This window comes from Microtus oregoni, unplaced genomic scaffold (assembly GCF_018167655.1).
Source record: "Microtus oregoni isolate MIOR12 unplaced genomic scaffold, Mior012 000003F_ref0000135, whole genome shotgun sequence".
NCBI lineage: Eukaryota > Metazoa > Chordata > Mammalia > Rodentia > Cricetidae > Microtus > Microtus oregoni.
Window position 1 is genome coordinate 44,006,907 of NW_024543062.1, and position 20,707 is coordinate 44,027,613.

A 20,707-nucleotide genomic window follows, 5' to 3' on the forward strand; every position below is an offset into this window, starting at 1 on the left:
GAGCTCACATGGTCCTTTTCCAACCAAGAATGTATACAGAGTTAATGCTTGCTAAGAGGAAGGGTCTCATGAACCCACAGCCCTCTCAGAGGTGATATAGGCAATTGATGGTTACAGAGATTAGGTACTTTTTTCTTCAGTGGTCTATCTGTCCTTATGTTACCCATGCTCCTGTAAGTAACTGATTATTGATATTCCTGTGTTCCTGTAAGCAAGGCTAACTACACTTACCAACTCAGCACGCACCACTTGGATGGGATGATTTCTTTGTTTCTATCCTTGATGACCAATTTGGTTTGAATACATATTTGTTTATGTATCCCCAGGAAAAGGTTCATATATTACACTTGGAGAAAAGAAAATAGCCCAAGGGACAGTGGAAATCACAATCCTGAAAATGTCACTGGCAAGCAGCACTCCAGCTGCAGAGAGCTTTGCCTACAGAAAATACCAGCTATTATTTTTTCTGAAAAATAGAAATGATACCAATAAATCTAAAGGACACTTAGAATGTAGAACAGTAGCCACGACCAGGTTTCAATTAATGCACCTGCTCCAGGAGCAGATAATGGCAGCTAATTAAGATATTAATTAAAACACACAATACTTTCTTAATTAGAAAATGTAAAAATAAAGTTAGACTTTCCCCCTTTTAACTTAATTGAAGCAGATGATTGGCAGACATTCTTAATATAATTCTCTTTTTGTTAAACAAAGAAACACGTAAGTGGAAAAATTAGATGTGTAAATAAAAACCTTACAGTAAATCATTACTAAATGCCTGGAGAAATTATTGGAAAAGTGGTTTGGAGATGCTGACCCCAGCACCCTGTGACTTCAGCAATTATTTAATTGCTTTTTGCTTACACCTAAGCTCTACTCTGACTTAAATTGGCCAAGCCCCAGTCCTAAACCTCTTTCCCAATCTCTTTAGATGTCCAGATACCTGCTGAATCTCTTAAAACCCAAGGGTATGTTTCAGTTGTGCAGAATAAATACAGATTAAAGACATGGAAAATTATAATAGGCCTTTTGTGGCTTGACTAAGGCCTGGTAGGTGCTACCATGGAGGCAACATCATGCCCTCCTCTCTGGGGCAGCGTGCATAGAATCAAGACCATAATCACTGACTTCTTAGACCTGTATACTGTCATTTCTAGGCACTACAGCTATGTTTGCTCGATGCTGCTCCATAGACTGGCTTGTAATACTCAGGAATGTGCTAGTCTACTCCTCAGATATGGAAAATCAGTGCATGCTGATGCCCCTGGATTTTCTAGGTGGGTTCTTATGATGTGTATCCAGATTTTCATGCTTATGTGGTGAACTGTATCTGTGGAGTCCTCTCTACTCTACTGCTATTTCTGGACAGGTGGAAGGAAAATCAGGGAGACTGGGTGCACCTCACAATCCCTCAAACTGCACCTAAGAATGAATACAGTGGATCAGGCACAAATGCTCTAGTAAGATTGAAGTTTTAAAATGAGGACATACATGATGGCTGGGAAGATGGCACAATGTAGAAATAGAACCATGGACATCATCTAACAAGTGTATTTGCTGTTGTTTTGAGACACAGAACCAGTCATTTAATTAAAATGTTAGCTGAGAGCTTGCTTTAGAACTCTCACTGAAAGTAGGCTGTAGAGCTGTTTCCATGGGTAAGAGCACGCGTTGCACATGTATGCAAACCTGAGTTTAAATCTCCAGTACCTATGAAAAAAACTTTATGTGACCCTGAATTGAATAAGAGTTCAGAGACAGGAGGTTTATGAGAGATTAAACTCACTATCTAATGAGATATCTTTTTTGAACAGAATAAGGATATCCTAATTTAACTTCAGCTGCTGTAATAAAATAATCTTGCCCAAAAATACCAACATAGGGTAGAGAGGCTTTATTTTAGCCCACCCTTACAGATAGTCCATAACTCGGGGAAGTCACAGTGGCAGGGGCTGGGAATAGCTGCTCACACTTACAGTCAAGAGCTAGTACAACTGTGTTCACAGATGCTTTCTACTTATTGACTTTCTTGACACTTGTTCACCCTAGGGACCCAAACCAGGGAGTGATGCTGCCCACTTTCATCCTGGGTCTTCTCACATGAATTAAGGCAGTTCATGGCGATTCCCCACAGATGTGTCCATGGGCTCGCTTTACATAGATGTTTTCCTCATTGAAACTTTCTTCTCAGGTGATTCTAGGTTGTGTTACCATCACGAGGATGGAAAATGGTAGAGTAGGGCGGCATATGTTCTCTACTCACCTCTGCATATGTGTATGAGAGAACACACCTAGATATTCAAGTGAATATACAGTGCATGCACGCGCATGCACACACGCACAATCACGCACACATGTCACTGAGAAGTCCATTTAGAGAAAATACAGAGAAGGGGGCAAGCTTATTGATTCCCATTCTAATTTCTATCTTCTCTTGTTTACTAAACCAAATCAGGAAGATTCCCTCTATTTTCTTGCAAGCATTTTTCTCTGTAGTTGCCATGTTCCCAACAAAAGTTCTAATATCATCTAGATATTTTTTAACTATTCATTTATTTCAATTTCATGTGTTTGAGTGTTTTGATTTCATATATGCACTGCATCATATGCATGTGCATACATGCCTGGTGCCTGAGGAGACCAGAAAAGAACATCAGATTCCCTAAATCTAGAGGTACAAGTAGTTGAGACAGTACACATGTGTCTTCTACAAGAATAACAAGTGCTCTTAAACAAGAAGCCATCTTGCGAGCCCCAAGGCTTAGTTTTATTTTAGGAAAATAGAGAAAAATGAAAATGAAAAAAATTTGAATCTATCAAATTTATAGATTTTCCTCACGATCACCATGAGAGAGGCTGTCTGCTTTCCAGAGTCCTGTTATATGCTGAATGGAAGCTCTAGCATCTTCTCAAAGGAGGGCTATAAAAATGTTGTCTAAAATTGCTGGGCAGCTATAAAGGAAATAAATGGCTCTATTAGTTTGAAATGTAAGCAAACACTGCCACTAAAGCCCTGGGCAACACATGAAGCTAGCCTCTATTAATAAATGGGGATTTGATGACTTCTCCTCATATGGAAGATAAAGGAAAAATAGCATCATTGTCTAGAGAAAGCTATTTGGATGTCTGGTGCTGATATGGGACCACAAGGGCAAACTGATGTGGTGCAGTCCCTGTTCAGTCAGAAAAGGAAATAGATGGCTCCAACCTTCTCTTTTCTGGTTAGAGGAGTGTGAGCTGTCCTGCTTCTGGGTCCCAGAGTACATTCTTAAGAAAAGGCTGGAGTCCTCTAAGAAGGGCCAGAATCAAAAACACTGATAACAACTTATGCTGGAGAGGATGTGGGACAAAGGGAACACTCCTGCATGGCTGGTGGGAGTGAAAACTGGCACAACCACTTTGTATTTCAATATAGTGATTTCTCAGAAAATTAGTAAACAACCTTTCTCAAGACCCAGCAATACCACTTTTGCGTCTATACCCAAAAAATCATATCACAAGGGTATGTGCTCAACTCTGTTCATAGCAACATTGTTTGCCCTAGCTAGAACTGGAAACAACCTAAATGACCCTTGACCAAAGTATGGATAAGGAAAATGTGGTACATTTACACAATGGAGTACTACACAGCAGAAAAAAATTACATCTTGAGGCAAATTATATCAAAATTACATCAGGCAAATGGATAGGTCTAGAAAACATCATATTGAGTGATTTAACCCAGACCCAGAAAGACAAATATCATATGTACTTACTCATAAGTGGCTTTTAAACATAAATCAAAAAAAATAACAGTCTACAATTCACAATCCCAGAGAACCTACACAACAAAGACGAACCTAAGAGAGACATACATGGATCTAATCTACATGGGAAATATAAAAAGACAATATCTCCTGAGTAAATTGGGAGCATGAGGACTGTGGGAGAGGGTAGGAGGGAAGGGGAGAGGAAGGGAGGGGAACAGAAAAATATATATAGATCAATAAAAACAATTAAAAAATAAAGAAAAGGATGAAGTGAACAGGAAAGGCAAACATGGAGAAAAGTCTGTGTTCCCTGTGTCAGGCATGACTGCTGTCATTTGAACTAGGTGCCAGATGATCAAACAGAGCTTTTGTCTTAGAGAAAAGAGGCACATGGAAAGGTTCTAGAGGTGGGAAAAAGTTTTATTTCATTTTGTCTCATGGTGGTTGCTTCATGAGGAGTGCACACACATATTGTGCATATCAGGACAACAGGTCAGACTTGTCTGCAGTTCTTTAGCAGCTGTCCACTTTGAATTTGAGGCAGTTTCTGTCCCTAGGACCAGAAATTCACCAGTGCAATTGGTGGACTCCATCACCACAGTACTAGCATTATAGGTGTGCACCAGTATGCCTTTGTGACACAGATCCTGAGAATGGAACTCAGGTTTGTCTTCATTCCTGTCGTGGACTTTTGCAGCTGAGTTCTAGTCCCAGTTCCAGGTTTTGTTTCACATATAACAGCTCAAGAGTTTAGGACATAGAGAGTTAAGAATGTTGCATTTTAACTATGCACACACACTCACATTCACATGCACAGATAATCACACACTCACACACAATTATATACCCAATATCTATCTATCTATCTATCTATCTATCTATCTATCTATCTATCTATCTATCATCTATCTATCTAAACATGAGCATACACATACAAATACAAACAAGTTTTTAATTAGGGTGGAACTTAGTGGAACTTAATACTATTGTAGCTCTTGAACATTTTTATCTTGCATATCCTTCCATAATCCCTCCTGTTTTTGATAAAACAACTATTTTTGGTTTCTGCATCTAATTCTCACTGGTATTTCTAAGTCCTCAAAAATAGACCAACTAGCAGAAGATGTCTACACCTTGTCAGAGTATCAACAGTCTGGGGAGGTTAAGGTGCTGAGCAGAGACAGTGTCAAAAGGTCTCTTGACAGATCTGTTGAAATAAAACATACCGCTGTTGAAGTGGGCAGTCTTCAGCAGCGCAGGGCTTTGATAGGAATCCACAGAGTGAACAGTTAGACTTTTCTATCTGAGAGAGTTTAGGGAAAAAGGCACACACAGGCTCTCTTGATGGTTTTCTTCTTTATTCTTTCTCTTCTTTTATTCTCTCTCTTCCTTTCTTGTTTTTCTTCCACAGCATTTATTCAAGAGAACTTCTCAGAAATACAAGAGTCCAAACAGTTGCATTCTATCTTTCAAGTGGATGACTACTGGTAAAACATGCTTTTCATCTCCTTCACATGATTAAATACTTTATGTTTTACAGATGAAAAACAAATTAGCCTAAAAACCCACATACATTCGTACCCAAGTAAGTTGTTATAGATTAACCACGTGGCAAGCAAGGTGTTCTTGTCAATTCTTTTACTGGCAGACTGCAGTTTAAAGAAAGGGTCAATTATTTTATTTCTTATCTCGAAAGGTAATCGTATAAGGAGTCACAAACCTGAAATTTTAAACATGAAAAAAAGTCAGGTCTACCTTAAATCTTTAGGATGCATATCCATTCATTAATAGTTTTTTTAAAAAAATATTAGCATTTTGAGGGTTAAAATGGGTATAAGCAATTAATCATCATCTTTGGTCATCATCCAAACTAAACAAGTACAGTACATCAACCAGTAACAATTGAGTTGTTCTGTTCTTGTTCCCTGACCTTGAAGATTGCCACATTCAACTGTGTGCCATTCTATAACTTCAGATTGTCTTCTTGGGTTTTTCACCACAAAGATATTTAACAAAAGTATCTTAGTCTAACTGTGTTATTTTCAAAGCTGTGATGCACTCTGAGACCTGAGAACATCTCCCAACATTAAGTAAGGTTAAAAGAATTTAAACAATCTGGGCTACTGGGACTCAAAACTTAGTCAATAACTTAGCTAAAATACATGCAGCTCCTTAAGAAAGACTCACAGACCCTGGTTTGGAAACACATCCTTGTATTTATTTTTATTCATCAAAACTCTGGGTAACTCCCCTTAGTATAATTAAATTAAAAATAGTACAGGTTAGGGAGGGGTCATCTTCTTGACAATCCACAGGTAAAAATGCCCAGTAGAATGGGGTATTTCCACAAGATAAACACACTATATTACAGGCAGTAGAGATCTCGCCAAGTCCACTCAGACCATGGCAGATATCAGAGGAAAAGAGCAAATATGGAAAGGCACAGCAGAAGCAGAAGACATTCCAGGGTCTGCAGTCTCATGGCCTTGCCTAAATGAGAGAATTCCCTTCTGGTGGGCTGACACCTGGAACTTCAATTGCAACTTGCTGCTCCTCCAGCATGGCCAATGGCAAAAACAATTTTTAATACACACACTTCCCTAGCACTCCTTAGCCCATATGTTATATTTACCTCTTTGGTAGAGGCAGAATGCACCTTCCACTTACTGATTTGAACAGATCAAGATAGGCATGTGTGTACTTGTTGCGAAAACATGTATCTCACACAGAGCTGAAAATGTTCCTGTGTGATGCATGTGACGAACATATAGCACATGTTTAGTTTGCTTCCTTTTATGTGATTTTCTAAAGTTTACAGCGTTTGTGTTTATTCCAGCAATAGAGAGTGCTAACAAAGTATTACTAATAAAAGAGTGTGTTGAACATCTGGCATTTATGCACTTACATGACTACCAAGGTAGACATTCTTTTCATTTGTTTTTTAAATTATGAGCATAAGTTCATCTGAGCTTGGTTTTGTGCATGGGAGCCCAGTGCCTGTGGAAGTCAGATGGGGGCAAGAGATCACCAGAAACTGGAGTTACTGTCAAGACACACAGAGATGTGAGCCTTTTCGACTTTGACTGAAGGTCAGTGAGTTTGCGCTTATTGTTCTCTCAAAATTTTTAAAAATAGATGTGGCTACAAAGGAGAAATTCTGGCCTAGGATGTGGTTAATTAGCATTTTGAGTGTTGAAGTACATCTTCTCCACCTGGACCAAAGGTCAGAGAATTCAAGTCTATTTCTTGTGTCACGATAATGAAGTCTGTTGCCTTCCTTCTCCGCTATTGGAGTGATGGATATAAGCATGTGAAAGAATAAATGGGGTGAATTCAGTATTCATTGAATGTTCCTCCAGGTGCTGTCTATGTTTCTGCTCTTACTTCTCCCTATCTCTGTTCCTTTTACTTAATAATTCCAATCCTCAAGCTCCTACCTTGAAACCTATGACTTCATCAAAGCTGGTTTTCCACAAGTGACAGGTGACTGTGAGATACCCAAAGTGAGTTCTGGAAATTACACTCCAGTCCTGTGGAAGAGCAGGAAGTGGTCTTCACTGCTGAGCCATCTCCCCACCCCAAGAGAGATTCAGTCTGCATTCACACCTTAAGACTGTTTCATCCTAGTGTACCAGTTCACGTCTGTTAGATCTCAAATTCAGAACAAATGGCTAAGGTGCTTATTGGACCAAAGTAGACCTGACTGTCAGGTTCTCTCTGGAGTCCCTTATTCCCTACCTGTTACAGGGCCCTCCTATCTGACAAAAACCACTCCCTACCCTAAACTTTCCAACCCAGGAGCCTAGGCTGCTCTTCAGTATGTAATCCAGACATTTTGGTTACCCGCTCTCTTTGTACCCTTGGTCTCCTGGCTGCTCTAGTTGGTTCCTATCTCTTCTCCCTGCTGCCTTTCCCCACATGGCCCAGCTCATTCTGGTTATGTCTACTCTGGACTCTCCCAGATGTCCCTGCCTCTGGCTATGCTCTCCCACATATCTATAAAAATCTTTCTCCTCCACTACACCTAGAAACAATCATGTTCATTTATTTTCCTTTTTATTTGTTCTTTTTTTTTCTTTCACTTAAAGTACAGGAGAGAAATGCAGCAAACTGAATACCATGTCCTGAAAGATCACCAAGCACAAAGTTCACTTTCTTCCCTTTATTTGGAAAGTCAGTCTTCTTTCTTTGTGCCCATTTACTTTTGCCCAATAAAAAAGTGTATCTTCTTTGTTCTGGTCTGATTTTTCCTGGGAATTAGCTCCTCATCCCCTTCCATAGCCTAGTACAGATGCCTTTAAGCTTTCTTCATAGTGTTAAAAGACTCTTTTAAATTAAATAATTTAAAGAGCATTATATTTGTTTAATGTGTGTGAAATTTCTGTATGTTTGTCCATATTCCCATGCCGTATAGTACATATGAAGGTCACAGGACAGTCTGCAGGAATCACTTCTTTTTTCCACCATGCAGTTTCTGGGGATTGAAGTCATGTCTGTAGGCTTGCAAATATTGCCTTAAGGCACTGAGCTATCTCATTGGCCCTGTAATTAAACATTTTAATTAATTCCCCTTCTAAGATAATTCTAATGGTACCATTTACTATGTCATTAAGATAAACAAATGTTGATAGATATTCATTATTTACCAACATGTTATCTTTCAGAAAAACAATTTACTGAATTTAAATTGTTGTTTTGTTTTTAAAATCACAATTACTTAATAATAGTAGGGTAGGAATGACTTCCAGTCACCTCACTACTCCTCAAACCTTGGAGTCCTACTTAATGTCGAGTCTTCCATTCTGTTCACGGTGACTTTCATATGACATTTATTGTTATTATCAATTATCAGAGTAATCACTGAGAACACAGATTCAAACTAGCAGGAATGAAGTAAAGTAGAATATATGTATATTCCCAGTACACATTTTATCAGTTACCATGTTCTGCCATAAAAAACCTATATCAATCACTGTATCATACTTAAAAGTTATTATCTCCTAATAGTCATTTACATTAGTAGGTATTGGTCACTTACATTAATGGGATGTGAAGTTGACACCCAGTTTGGGAATGACAGATGAGTGACCACAACATCAACTTTACTTTGAGGCATCTTGGGATCTAATCTCAAACCAATCCCAGTAGTGTTGCATGAGTTAGAAGTTTGCAGTGTATGTGTTTCCCATTAAGGATATCATCGAATGGTATCTATGAACAGATTTTCAAGTACAATTGAAATCATTCCTATGACAGGGCAGGCATTATATGTCCAAATGCTAAGCATACATTTTTTTACCTCATCTATGGATTCATTTCTCAATAAATTCTTATTTGGCAGGAGGTGTAAGAATTTTTGTTGTGAAGGAAAGCTGTTAACTTAAACAGCAAATGAAGAATGAGTAAGGATACCTCTGTTGTCATAAATAGATATGACTTAATGTCCATGACTTTATGCAACATGGAAGCAGTGAAATCTGTGATCCTACCCAGACACTGCAGGCGCTTTCCCATTCTACCTAGTACTTCTGGATTCCTATTCAAAATGAGAGCATGGAAAATTTGCTTCTGGGAAGAAAAGCCTAGAGAAAAGTCAGAGAGGGCAGGTAGAAATTAAGAAGCTATGTGGAGCATTTTGAATGTGATAAAATGCATTTTTATATCTGCGCAGTGATACAAAACCATCATCTGTAAAACTAGTTGAGAAGCCTAAACCACAAATATGGTTCATTCCTCTACACAGATATATGGAAGTTGCTCAACATGACCAATATGTTGATAAACAAAGATACTTTAACTTATGGAAACAGATGCAGAAATCCACAGCCTATCTCTGGGCCAAGCACTGGGAGTCCAGTTGAGGAGAGGGAGGAGAGATCATATGAGTAAGAGAAGGAAATTGACAGAGATAACTGATGTGAGCTGTGGGAGCTCATAGATTCTGGACCAACAGCTAGAGAGCTTGCATGGAACCAATGTAGATCCTCTGCATGTGCATAACAGTTGTGTAACTTGCTCTTTTGGGAGGATCCTAGCAGTTTTGCCAGGCCATGTCGCTGATACATAAACTGGCTCTTTGGAATCTATTCCCCATGGTGGTATGATTTGCTCAGCTTTGGTGCAAGGGAAAAGAGCTAGGTCCTGCCTTAACTTGATATGCCATGCTTTGTTGATTCCCACGGAAGGCCTTACCCCATCTAAAAAGAGGGTAAAAGAGAGATAGGGTAAAAGGGAAATAGGGTAAGGGTATGGGAGGAGGGTAGAGAAACTGTGGTTAGTAGACTAAATTAATTAGTTAATTAATTAAAAGCAAATGGTAGTATTACTTTCTAGAGCAACGACAACATACCAGGAAAGTTGTGACAACAAAACCCATGGAGTTTCCCAGGGCCATGAGCTGCTGACTCCATGTGTGGATGTTTCATTTCTATTGGAGACCCAAGTGGAATAAGAAATGTTAACATAAGGAGGTCTTCTCAAAGGCAAGCATGATACCCTACAAGTTCTCCTTTACCCCCTATCTCTTCCTGCACTGTTATCCCTAAGTTGTCTTTAAGCAACTGCATCTTATGGGCCCTGTCTTTGTTGAAACTTTGTTCCATGTATCATATTCTAAAACATCCTCATCAAAGCACATTCAGCTAGTCCATAGGCAAGGTCTGGATTAATAATCTTATAGTAAAGTATAAAAATATAGAGAGGGTATAAGTCAGCCCCAGGAGGTTTGGATGTTGTGTTGGTTTGAAGTATAATGGCACTATGAGTGGTGTGGCAATGTTGAAGGGGGTATGTTACTATAGGGGTGGGCTTTGAGGTCTACTTTGCTCAAGTTGTTCTCAGTGTGGTACACAGTGCACTTCCTCTTGCCTACAGATTAAGATGTAGGACTCTCAGCTCCTTCTCTAGCCCCATGTCACCCTGCATGCTGTCCTGTCACACCATGATGATAATTGACTAAAACTTTGAAACTGTAAGTCACTGCAATTAAATGTTTTCCTTCAATAGGAGTTTCTATGGTCATTGTGTCTCTTTTCATCAATAGAAACTGTAACTAAGACAGATGTGCATATTGTACCAAATGCCTCTCAGTAAATTTCGTGGGGATAATCCTGTTTTTATGTTAGTCACCATGTCATGCAACATCACCAATGTCCTGGAAATAACTTCTCTTCATTTTCAGATCTTCATAGAAGATATCATTCTCTATAATAGTTGCGCTTTTAGATACTGGTCTTACAGTTCCAGGATAGTGCTGCTGCATCTCAGCTCAGATTTTGCTTTCTCCTGGTAGGCATTGATCAGCTGCAGCTTCTTTAAAAACATTATTTATGCTGTGTGTCTATGTATGAGTGTATGCACATGCTAACCCATACCATATCCACATGGATATGTCAGAGGACAACTTGCAAGAGTGGTCCTTTACATCCAGTATGTGGGTTTCAGGGAAAAAAAACTCAGCTTGGCATCCTGTCCTGATGCATCATGCATGCCAATGGTCATTCATTCTGCAGTGCTTACCCTTCCCCACATGCATGACCTTCAGGTTCGGGTGTATCTTTACCTTAAGAGTTGAGAGGTCAATGTGAGTTAAGCAAGATCAATTGCCAAAGTGAACTTCAAAGAGAACTGCTGAAATCCTGCTGAAGGGCTCCTGGTTGTCTTTGCTGGGACACAAGTTCTGGGATTCCAAGTTTTATGCATTGAATCTTATTCACAAGACCAAAACCAGGGTGTAAGTCTATATTATTCTAAAAATAAGATTTTAGAAGTGAAGAATATTTCCATTAATAAGCAGAGTATTTTTATTTTTAGTTACATATGTACTTACCTGTCTCAGTAGTGAAGATGTGCATGAAAGTGTAACTCCCTGACAAAAACCAAGAATTGTGATCTCCTTGGAGATAAAGTAACAGGGATTATTCAGACCCTAAATAAGGGTGATAGGAATGAAATTTGGATCTTCTATATAAGCAATGTGTCCTCTTACCTGTTGAATATCCTTTCAGTTCCAAGGAACCAATCTTAAAATTTTGTTTTTCTTAAATAATACATCATTTTCTTATCCTCCTCAAGCCCTCAGAAGAATACAAAACATTTACTCTGTAATTTTCCTACTTTTCATTTTCTCTGTGTCTTATCATATAACATCTGCCTTTGGGCACCTTAACATCACCTCTTCCTCACTTTCAGCTCAAATGTGCCTCTCAGACATTGATTTGTTAGGAGTCTCCTCTTATTTCTGAGCCATGTCCATTTTATTTAATGTTGTGTTCTTAATTTCACCAACACAAATATTCCCATTCTCTGTTGATGACTCTGCATGCGAGTAACACATGGAGAGCATTATGAAGTAAGAATATAAAGGCATCTTAGTCCATTTCTTTAGATTCTGAGCAAATACAGCATCATTAAAATGAGGGTGAAAATCAATACTGCTTGCATGTTTTGCAGAGAATTGAAAACAGATCAATGTAGATCCTTTTTCCATGTTGGCGGAGTGATAATGATGCAGGGATTTTGAGAGTGGTGGGTAATTGTGTGCATGATTTAAGGAACTAAGATGCTGGATACTCACAGTGTTGCAGGAGGTCCTCCCACTCTTCCAGCCTATCACTGCTGCGATACCAGCCCATTGGGGCGTGGTCTCTTTCCCTTTAAAAAAGCGGCCACTTCCCTCTCCTCTCTCTCTTCACTTCCTGCTCTGCCATCGACTAGACTCCTTTCCTGGTTGCATAGAGGGCTGTTGCCTGGGACAGTGATCTGTAAGTTTTTTCCCCTTTAAATAAATACCACCCTAATAATCATAACCCCAAATTGGTGTGGCATTGTTTGTGACTTACGCCTTCATTTTGGCACCCAACGTTTAGTTTTAGAACCTCTCCTTTCCCCACTCGCAGCCACGAGTTCAGTTTGGCAGCTGCAAGGTCAGCTTGGCCCCGGGCTTGGCGGGCCCTAGTTCGGCTTGGCGGGAGCCCTCCCTTCCTCAGCAGCCTGCGGCCTTGGCCTCCCCACGTGGATTTAAACTCCACAGGCCCACGTAGTCTCTGCCGCATGGTTTGCTCTTTTCTGAGTCATTTTTAAATCTCCCTTGCAAGCACAGCTCTTAAGTGGCGCGAACAAGAGCACACGGTTACTGAAAGCTGCAACCCCTCAGGGTGACTCTGTCATGTGGAGGCATAAGCGGCTTTGAGATTGCTCTTCTCTACCCCTGGATTCTGGGTTTCTGGTTCCTTCTCTGGAATTGATTTAATTACATTTACTTTGTTGAGAAACTTGCATTTTCCAGTTTTTAACATCTACTAAGACAGTGAAACAGGACCATGTTTTCACCGTGACTCTGCAACAGCGCCACCTGCTGGATAATAGGTAATATGGCAGTTTTTGTTTCTAACGCAAATTTTACTGCTTTGTTTTCACTAATACGATGGATTAGTAAATTTATATTTACTAATACAATGAATTACATCATACAAGGTTTATATGATTATGGGGATACCTTAATTTGCTTGTTACTAGGTTTCAGTTTTCTTTTCCATATTCTATCATTAAGGAAGAATATGGCACTCCTAAGAACGATTGAATCTTTACGAACTAATAATGAACAACTAATGGACAGGATTAAAATTATTGAAAATCAGAGGTTATGTGAACAAGTGGATACTATGACAGACAAAATTGACTCCATATCCAAGGGTATTAGAAAGTTACCTGAAAGGGTTCAGGCTGTTGAATTTGACCTTCAGACTTTATCAAAAAGTTTTGATAAGGTAACAGACAGAATGTACCTCCAAGATGGGAATCTACATGATATACAAAGAAAGTTTAAGGAGGACATGTTATCTTTGAAGGAAAAAATTAAAGCTCTGGAATCACAGGTGCAGAATGGGGACCAAAAAAATTGATGCCTCAGTGAAATCACTGGAAATATATACAGGTCAGGAGATTCAGGATTTAAGAGAGACAATGATAAAAAGATTTGAAAAGATTGGAGAAATTATTGCAGCTGGTGAACAGAGTAAGGAAGCACAAGGACAGGATACAATGCCTCCACCAGCTATTAGAACTGGCTTACCCAGGGTTCTACCGACATACCCTATACTTAATTCTGAAAAAGCGTTAACTTCTAAAGGCTCAAAGGGAGTCAGAGAAGCTAGATGGATGCCAATAGCAATGAATGATCTGAAAGAAATTAAGCAAGCTGTTGTTAATTTTGGCTTGCACAATGCATATGTAAAGGAAATGATAAGGACTTGGGCTTCTAATGCTAGAGCTACTCCCCATGATTTCCATCAGTTAGTGTCTGCAGTTTTAGATAATGGACCTTCCTTGATGTTTGGAATTTATTTCAGAGAAGAATCCAAACATATGGAACAGCAAGGAAGAGCAAAAGGTATTGAGGTTTCCCAAGATCAAATTCTTGGTGCAGGAGAATATGCTGATCCACAGGTCCAAGCTCTTTATGACGATGAAGTACTGTGTCTATGTCACCAAGCAGCTTTAAATGGTTGGAATAGGATACAAGATGCAGCAAAAAGTGTTGAATCATATACCAGAATTAGGCAGGGACAGAGAGAACCCTTCATTAACTTTTTGCAAAGATTAATTAAGGCTCTGGACATAGGGGTAACAGACCCAGAAGCTAGACGAATACTTCTTGAATCTCTAGCTTTTGAGAATGCAAACATAGAATGCAAAAAGGTAATTGGGCCTTTAAAGTCTAGATCAGCAGCTATGGATGAATGGATTCAGTATACGATGAATGTTGAGACGTTTAGCTATAATGATGAATCTTGGGTAGGAGAAGCGATTTCCAAAGCAATGAGGAGACATCAAACTGCCAGGTGTTTTAATTGTGGTAAATTAGGACATTTGCAAAGGGATTGCAGGCAAAGAATTATAGGAATAATATCTCTTCAGGGAAGGACAAAAATAGGAGACCTCGGCCTTCAGGTATATGTAGGAGATGCGGTAAAGTCCGACATTGGTCCAACGAATGTAGGTCAACAACAGACAGACGGGGCAATCCAATATCATCGGGAAACTACTTGGGGGGGCTCTCACAGGCCCCCAAGCCAACAGTGGCCCAGTCGTTCTCATTCACAGTGGAGAACGTGCCTCACCAAGAAAATTAAAAGCTCCAATTTCTGCTGTAAAAAGTAATACTGGTCTAAATGATGAATTACGTGTGGAGGATGAGTCAAATACCCAGTAGGACAGAGTAAACGTATATTTTGGCAGACTTCTATTAATGATCAAAGACCAAAGCTAAGAGTCTGTATAAATGGCACTTTTATTGAAGGCTTATTAGACACAGGTGCGGATGTAAGTATCATTACCCCAGAATCTTGGCATCCGAATTGGCCTCTTCAAGAGGTAGATGTTCAGTTCCTAGGAATTGGAACCGTATCTCGTGTAAAACAAAGCACAAGATGGGTTGAATGCATAGGGCCCAAAGGGCAAATAGGAAGATTAAGGCCATATATAGCCAATATTGCCATAAATTTATGGGGCCATGACCTGCTACAGCAATGGAATACCCAGATTAACATTCCTGTATTTCCAGGAACTCATAATTCTGGGACGGATATGATGAGGTATTATGGGAAAAGGTCACCAGCCATTCAGGCTATACAAGAACATACAGCAAATACCAAACCTTTAGAGGTACCAACAGCCCTACCTTTAAAATGGCTAACTGAGAAGCCAATATGGATCAAACAGTGGCCTCTAGCTGAAGATAAACGACAGGCATTGGAACAGCTGGTGCAAGAGCAACTAGATGCTCACCATATTGAAGAGTCAACCAGCCCTTGGAATTCTCCTGTATTTGTTGTAAAAAAGAAATCTGGTAAATGGAGAATGGTGACAGATCTAAGAGCTGTCAACAAAGTAATTCAACCTATGGGCCCACTACAATCTGGAATTCCTTTGCCTTCTCTGTTACCAAAATGATGGCCTCTTATAGTTATTGATTTGAAAGATTGTTTTTTCACTATACCATTGCAAGAAAAGGATAGAGAAAAATTTGCCTTCACAGTGCCTACTTATAATAATTCTCAGCCTAATAGGAGATATCAAAGGACTATCCTCCCACAGGGTATGCTCAATAGTCCTACACTGTGCCAATATTTTGAAAGTAAACAATTGGAAAAAATTCGTAAACAATTCCCCAAGTCCATCATTTATCATTACATGGATGACATCTTGTCATCTGATTCAAATAAAGATACTTTAGAAATGATGTTTGAAGAAGTAAAGAAAGTCTTGCCTAGGTGGGGATTACAAATTGCCCCTGAAAAGATTCAAAGAGGAAATTCTATTAATTACCTAGGTTACAGAATAGGGTTAGAGAAAATTAAAGCGCAAAAGGCACAAATTAGGAGAGACCAGTTAAAGACTCTTAATGACTTCCAAAGATTGTTAGGAGACATTTCCAGTCTACGACCAGCTGTTGGGATAACACCTGATCTAATAGTTCATTTAAACAAAACCTTAGATGGTGATAAAGATTTGAATAGTCCAAGAAAACTGACAGCTGAAGCAGAAAAGGAACTGACAATGATTGAGGAAAAATTACAGGAGGCACATGTGGATAGGGTGAACACAAATCTTAGCTGCATCATAGTCATATTGCCTTCCAGAATTTCTCCTACAGGGATTCTAATGTAGAGGGAAGATATTATTTTAGAGTGGATATTTATACCTAATAAACCATGTAAAAAATTAAAAACTTATGTGGAAAAAGTCTCTGATTTTCTTTTAAAAGGTAAGCTGAGACTTCGTCAACTAGCAGGTATAGACCCAGCAGAAATTATAGTGCCTTTTACTACTGAAGAAATAAAAAAGTTATGGGAAGAAAATGAACCGTGGCAAAGAGCTTGTGCTAATTTTTTGGGAGAAATTAATAGCAACTATTCCAAAAGTGGTAGACTTAACCTCATAAAAAGAACTTCTTGGATTCTTCCTAGAATTGTACGTGATGCTCCAATAACTGGAGCCCATATGTTCTATACTGATGCAAATACATCAGGGAAAGCAGGTTACAAGTCAGATGAATTGAGTAAGGTGGAACAAAGCCCTTATAATTCTGCCCAGAAGGCAGAATTATATGCCATTCTCATGGTGCTAAAGGATTTTAAAGAACCTCTTAATATAGTTACAGATTCACAATATGCAGAAAGAGTTATCTTTCATATTGAAACTGCTGAATTTATTCCAGATGACACAGAGTTGACTTCATTGTTTATCCAGGTACAAGACATAATCATGGACAGGCTTTGTCTGATGTACATAACACACATCCGGTCCCATACAGGTCTGCCTGGTCCTCTAGCCCAAGGCAATGCTGAGATTGATCAATTATTGATTGGAAGTGTGTTGCAGGCCTCAGAATTTCATAAGAAGCATCATGTCAATAGTAAAGGCCTAAAGAAAGAATTTTCCATTACTTGGCAACAAGCTAAGGACATTATAAAGAGATGTCCTACTTGTTCTTTCTATAATCAAACACCGTTGCCTGCAGGGAGTAACCCAAAGGGTACTAAGAGAAATGAAATCTGGCAGATGGATGTGTTCCACTTTATGGAATTTGGTAAATTAAAATATGTACACCACACCATAGACACGTATTCAGGTTTTCAATGGGCTACTGCCCTGAGCTCAGAAAAGGCTGATTCAGTAATCACACATTTATTGGAAGTTATGGCCATCATGGGTATACCTGCACAAATAAAGACAGATAATGGTCCAGCATATGTATCTAAGAAAATCAAACGCTTTTTTGATTATTATAATATAAAACACATTACAGGTATACCAAATAATCTTACAGGTCAGGCAGTTATAGAAAGATCAAATTGTACTATAAAGGATATGCTGAACAAACAGAAAGGGACTGAAAATACCCCCAGAAATAGATTACATAATGCTTTATTAACCTTGAATTTTCTTAACGCTAATGAGAAAGGAACGACAGTAGCAGAAAGACATTGGATAATGGAAAAGTCTGCTGAACTAAATCAACCGATTTATTTCAAAGATGTGCTGACCACTCAGTTGAAGCCAGGAGATGTGCTATGTTGGGGAAGGGGTTTTGCTCTTGTTTCCACAGGAGAAGAAAAATTGTGGATACCATCAAAATTAATAAAGTTTCGATTTGAAGAGGAGAAACCTGTTGGAAAGGAGAAATGACAACTCATCCACAACGATGATATTCATACAGGTGGTAAGAAAAACATATAGAATGGGGGCAGGGTTCTGTTCTTATCTCCACAGGAAAACACTCATCTTTGAGAAATTCAACGGACCCTGGATGTTTGGATACTGACAGATGGAAAAATACCTGCCCAATAGGAAATATCAAGACAACTGAATGGGTTGTGTAAGTAATATTAAACCATATTTCTAAATTTATAAAGCTGGTTTTGAAGTTGGACTCTGGCTCAGTCCCTCTCCAATTCCAAGCCTGTTAGTAAGAGAAAAACCCAGAGTTTCTGGAGTTTCTGTCTCATGTCAAGAGCCATGATATGGGACAGAAAGAAATATGAGTTTAGAAAACATCTTTGCTTTTCTTCATATCTATCATACTTTTCATTGAATATATCTATCATGTCTTTCATTGAATATATATATATACATATATATATGTCTATATATGTCTATATGATTAATGTTTAAGTTTTTCATAATGAACAATGAGTTTTTCCTGAGTGACATTTGAAGTTTCCAGGAAGAAGATGGGGTCCCATAACAACAACTCCACCTGGCTGATATGACGTCATGATACTGATAGTGCTACTACAAGACCTGCTTTGGGTATCAGCTGCACAAGACAGTTCCAACTTGTTTAGCTGAAATGGTGCACATCTTATGCAACATTTTGGCCAGACCTGCACGAAAATACTCAGAGACTATTTGCAATTTTAAAAGACATTATCTTGAAATTTAACCATCATTTTACTTTCACAGGATCCCCCAGAAAGAACGTCACCCCTATGACAGCTGGAAGTAATTCTAGAGAACGACGTCCCCTCTCCCAGTAAAGTTTGCCCTTGGGTTTAGGGACATCATTTAGGGGTTGATTATAATTAGTATATGATTGAGGGTTGGGGGAGGAATTTTGTAAGCTCAGGGATCATTTTGAAAAAAAAAAGAGGGATGATGGGATAATAGATTTGTAATTGTGAGTTACTGTCTTTAGACAAATATATTGGTATAGATTCTTGTATATTGATACAAAGTTAAATTATATTGACTATTGTACGCATGCATGTTTCTACCTCTGTTTAAAATATTTCTTATGAGCCGAGCGGTGGTGGCGCACGACTTTAATCCCAGCACTCGGGAGGCAGAGGCAGGCAGATCTCTGTGAGTTCGAGACCAGCCTGGTCTACAAGAGCTAGTTTCAGGACAGGCTCCAAAACCACAGAGAAACCCTGTCTCGAAAAACAAAATATATATATATATATATATATATATATATATATATATATATATATTTCTTATGTATTGACATATATTGTATTGATATATGTATATATATATTTTATCTATTTACCATATTGCAGTGTACATTTCTACCTCTGATTAAGATACTTATATAATATTTGTGTATTGATATATATTTACCTACTGCAATGTATATTTGTACATTGCTTATATTTGGAGGTCATTGTCCTCATTTGTTTCACAGTCATTTATTGTCTTAGTCTTTAAGTTAGATAGATATTGAGAATTATATAGACTAATAGTCATCTAAGTTTGTCATTTATAATAGACTAATCAGGTTCTTTAGATATATAGAGATTATACTCAGTATAGATAGATAAACTTCAACTTCTTCAAAGAGCTGTAGAAAATGGCCTTTAATCTAACTCAGAGTTTTGTGGTAGTGAGACACAATTGCTCCTGGCAACATCACTCTATTCCTGAGAGAATGTTGAGCACCAAAGACACTCCACCTGGAGCCTTCTTTTTGGCAGAACTGGCCTTGGGGCAAAGAAATGCCCATACCTCAACGACTGACAAAGATACAGAGTGTGCATCAATGGATAAAACAGGGCTGTCATATCCTGCCAAGACAGGGTAAGATAGTTTTGAAAAGTTCCTTGCCTTTAATAATGGTATATCAGTTATGTTAGGCCTTAGCCAAAGTTGGTTGCTTCAACGCTGCTAACGTGATTTTGGGTGATTGCCCAGGTAGCCAGTTGTCTCTGATTTGTTGCATGTTTTGGAAGTTGTTTTACTGAACTTCCTAATTACCCAGGTAACATTATTTCCCTTCTCAGATCTTTGATAGGGTTGAAGACTATATAAATGTAGTTACTTTCTCTCATGACTTGGCCAAGTTATTTATTATACAAGACCTAAGCTAGTTAGAATAGGATATTTGTACTTATTGTATATAATTTCATAGTAGGTTTAGAACTCTCTTATTTAAACAAAAGGGGGAGGTGTTGCAGGAGGTCCTCCCACTCCTCCAGCCTTTCACCGCTGAGATACCAGCCCATTGGGGCGTGGTCTCTTTCCCTTTAAAAAAGCGGCCACTTCCCTCTCCTCTTTCTCTTCACTTCCTCCTCCGCCAGCGACTAGACTCCTTTCCTGGTTGCGTAGAGGGCTGTTGCCTGGGACAGTGATCTGTAAGTTTTTTCCCCTTTAAATAAATACCACCCTAATAATCATAATCCCAAATTGGTGTGGCATTGTTTGTGACTTACGCCTTCACTCACAGATATCAAATATTGGCCGGGAACAGGCCTCAAAATTTGCTGACTTGAACTAATACAGACAAATGATTTAGAGTCACATGGAATATGCAAAGAAGAAAGAGGCTTTTATTTTTAGGAATTATTACAGAACAGTTAGAATTTGAGGAAACTTGAGAAAGTAAAGATAAAGGAGTGAAGATTCACAAGTGGGATAGGGCATCAAATTTCCTTTGTTCAGTGTTTTTAGGC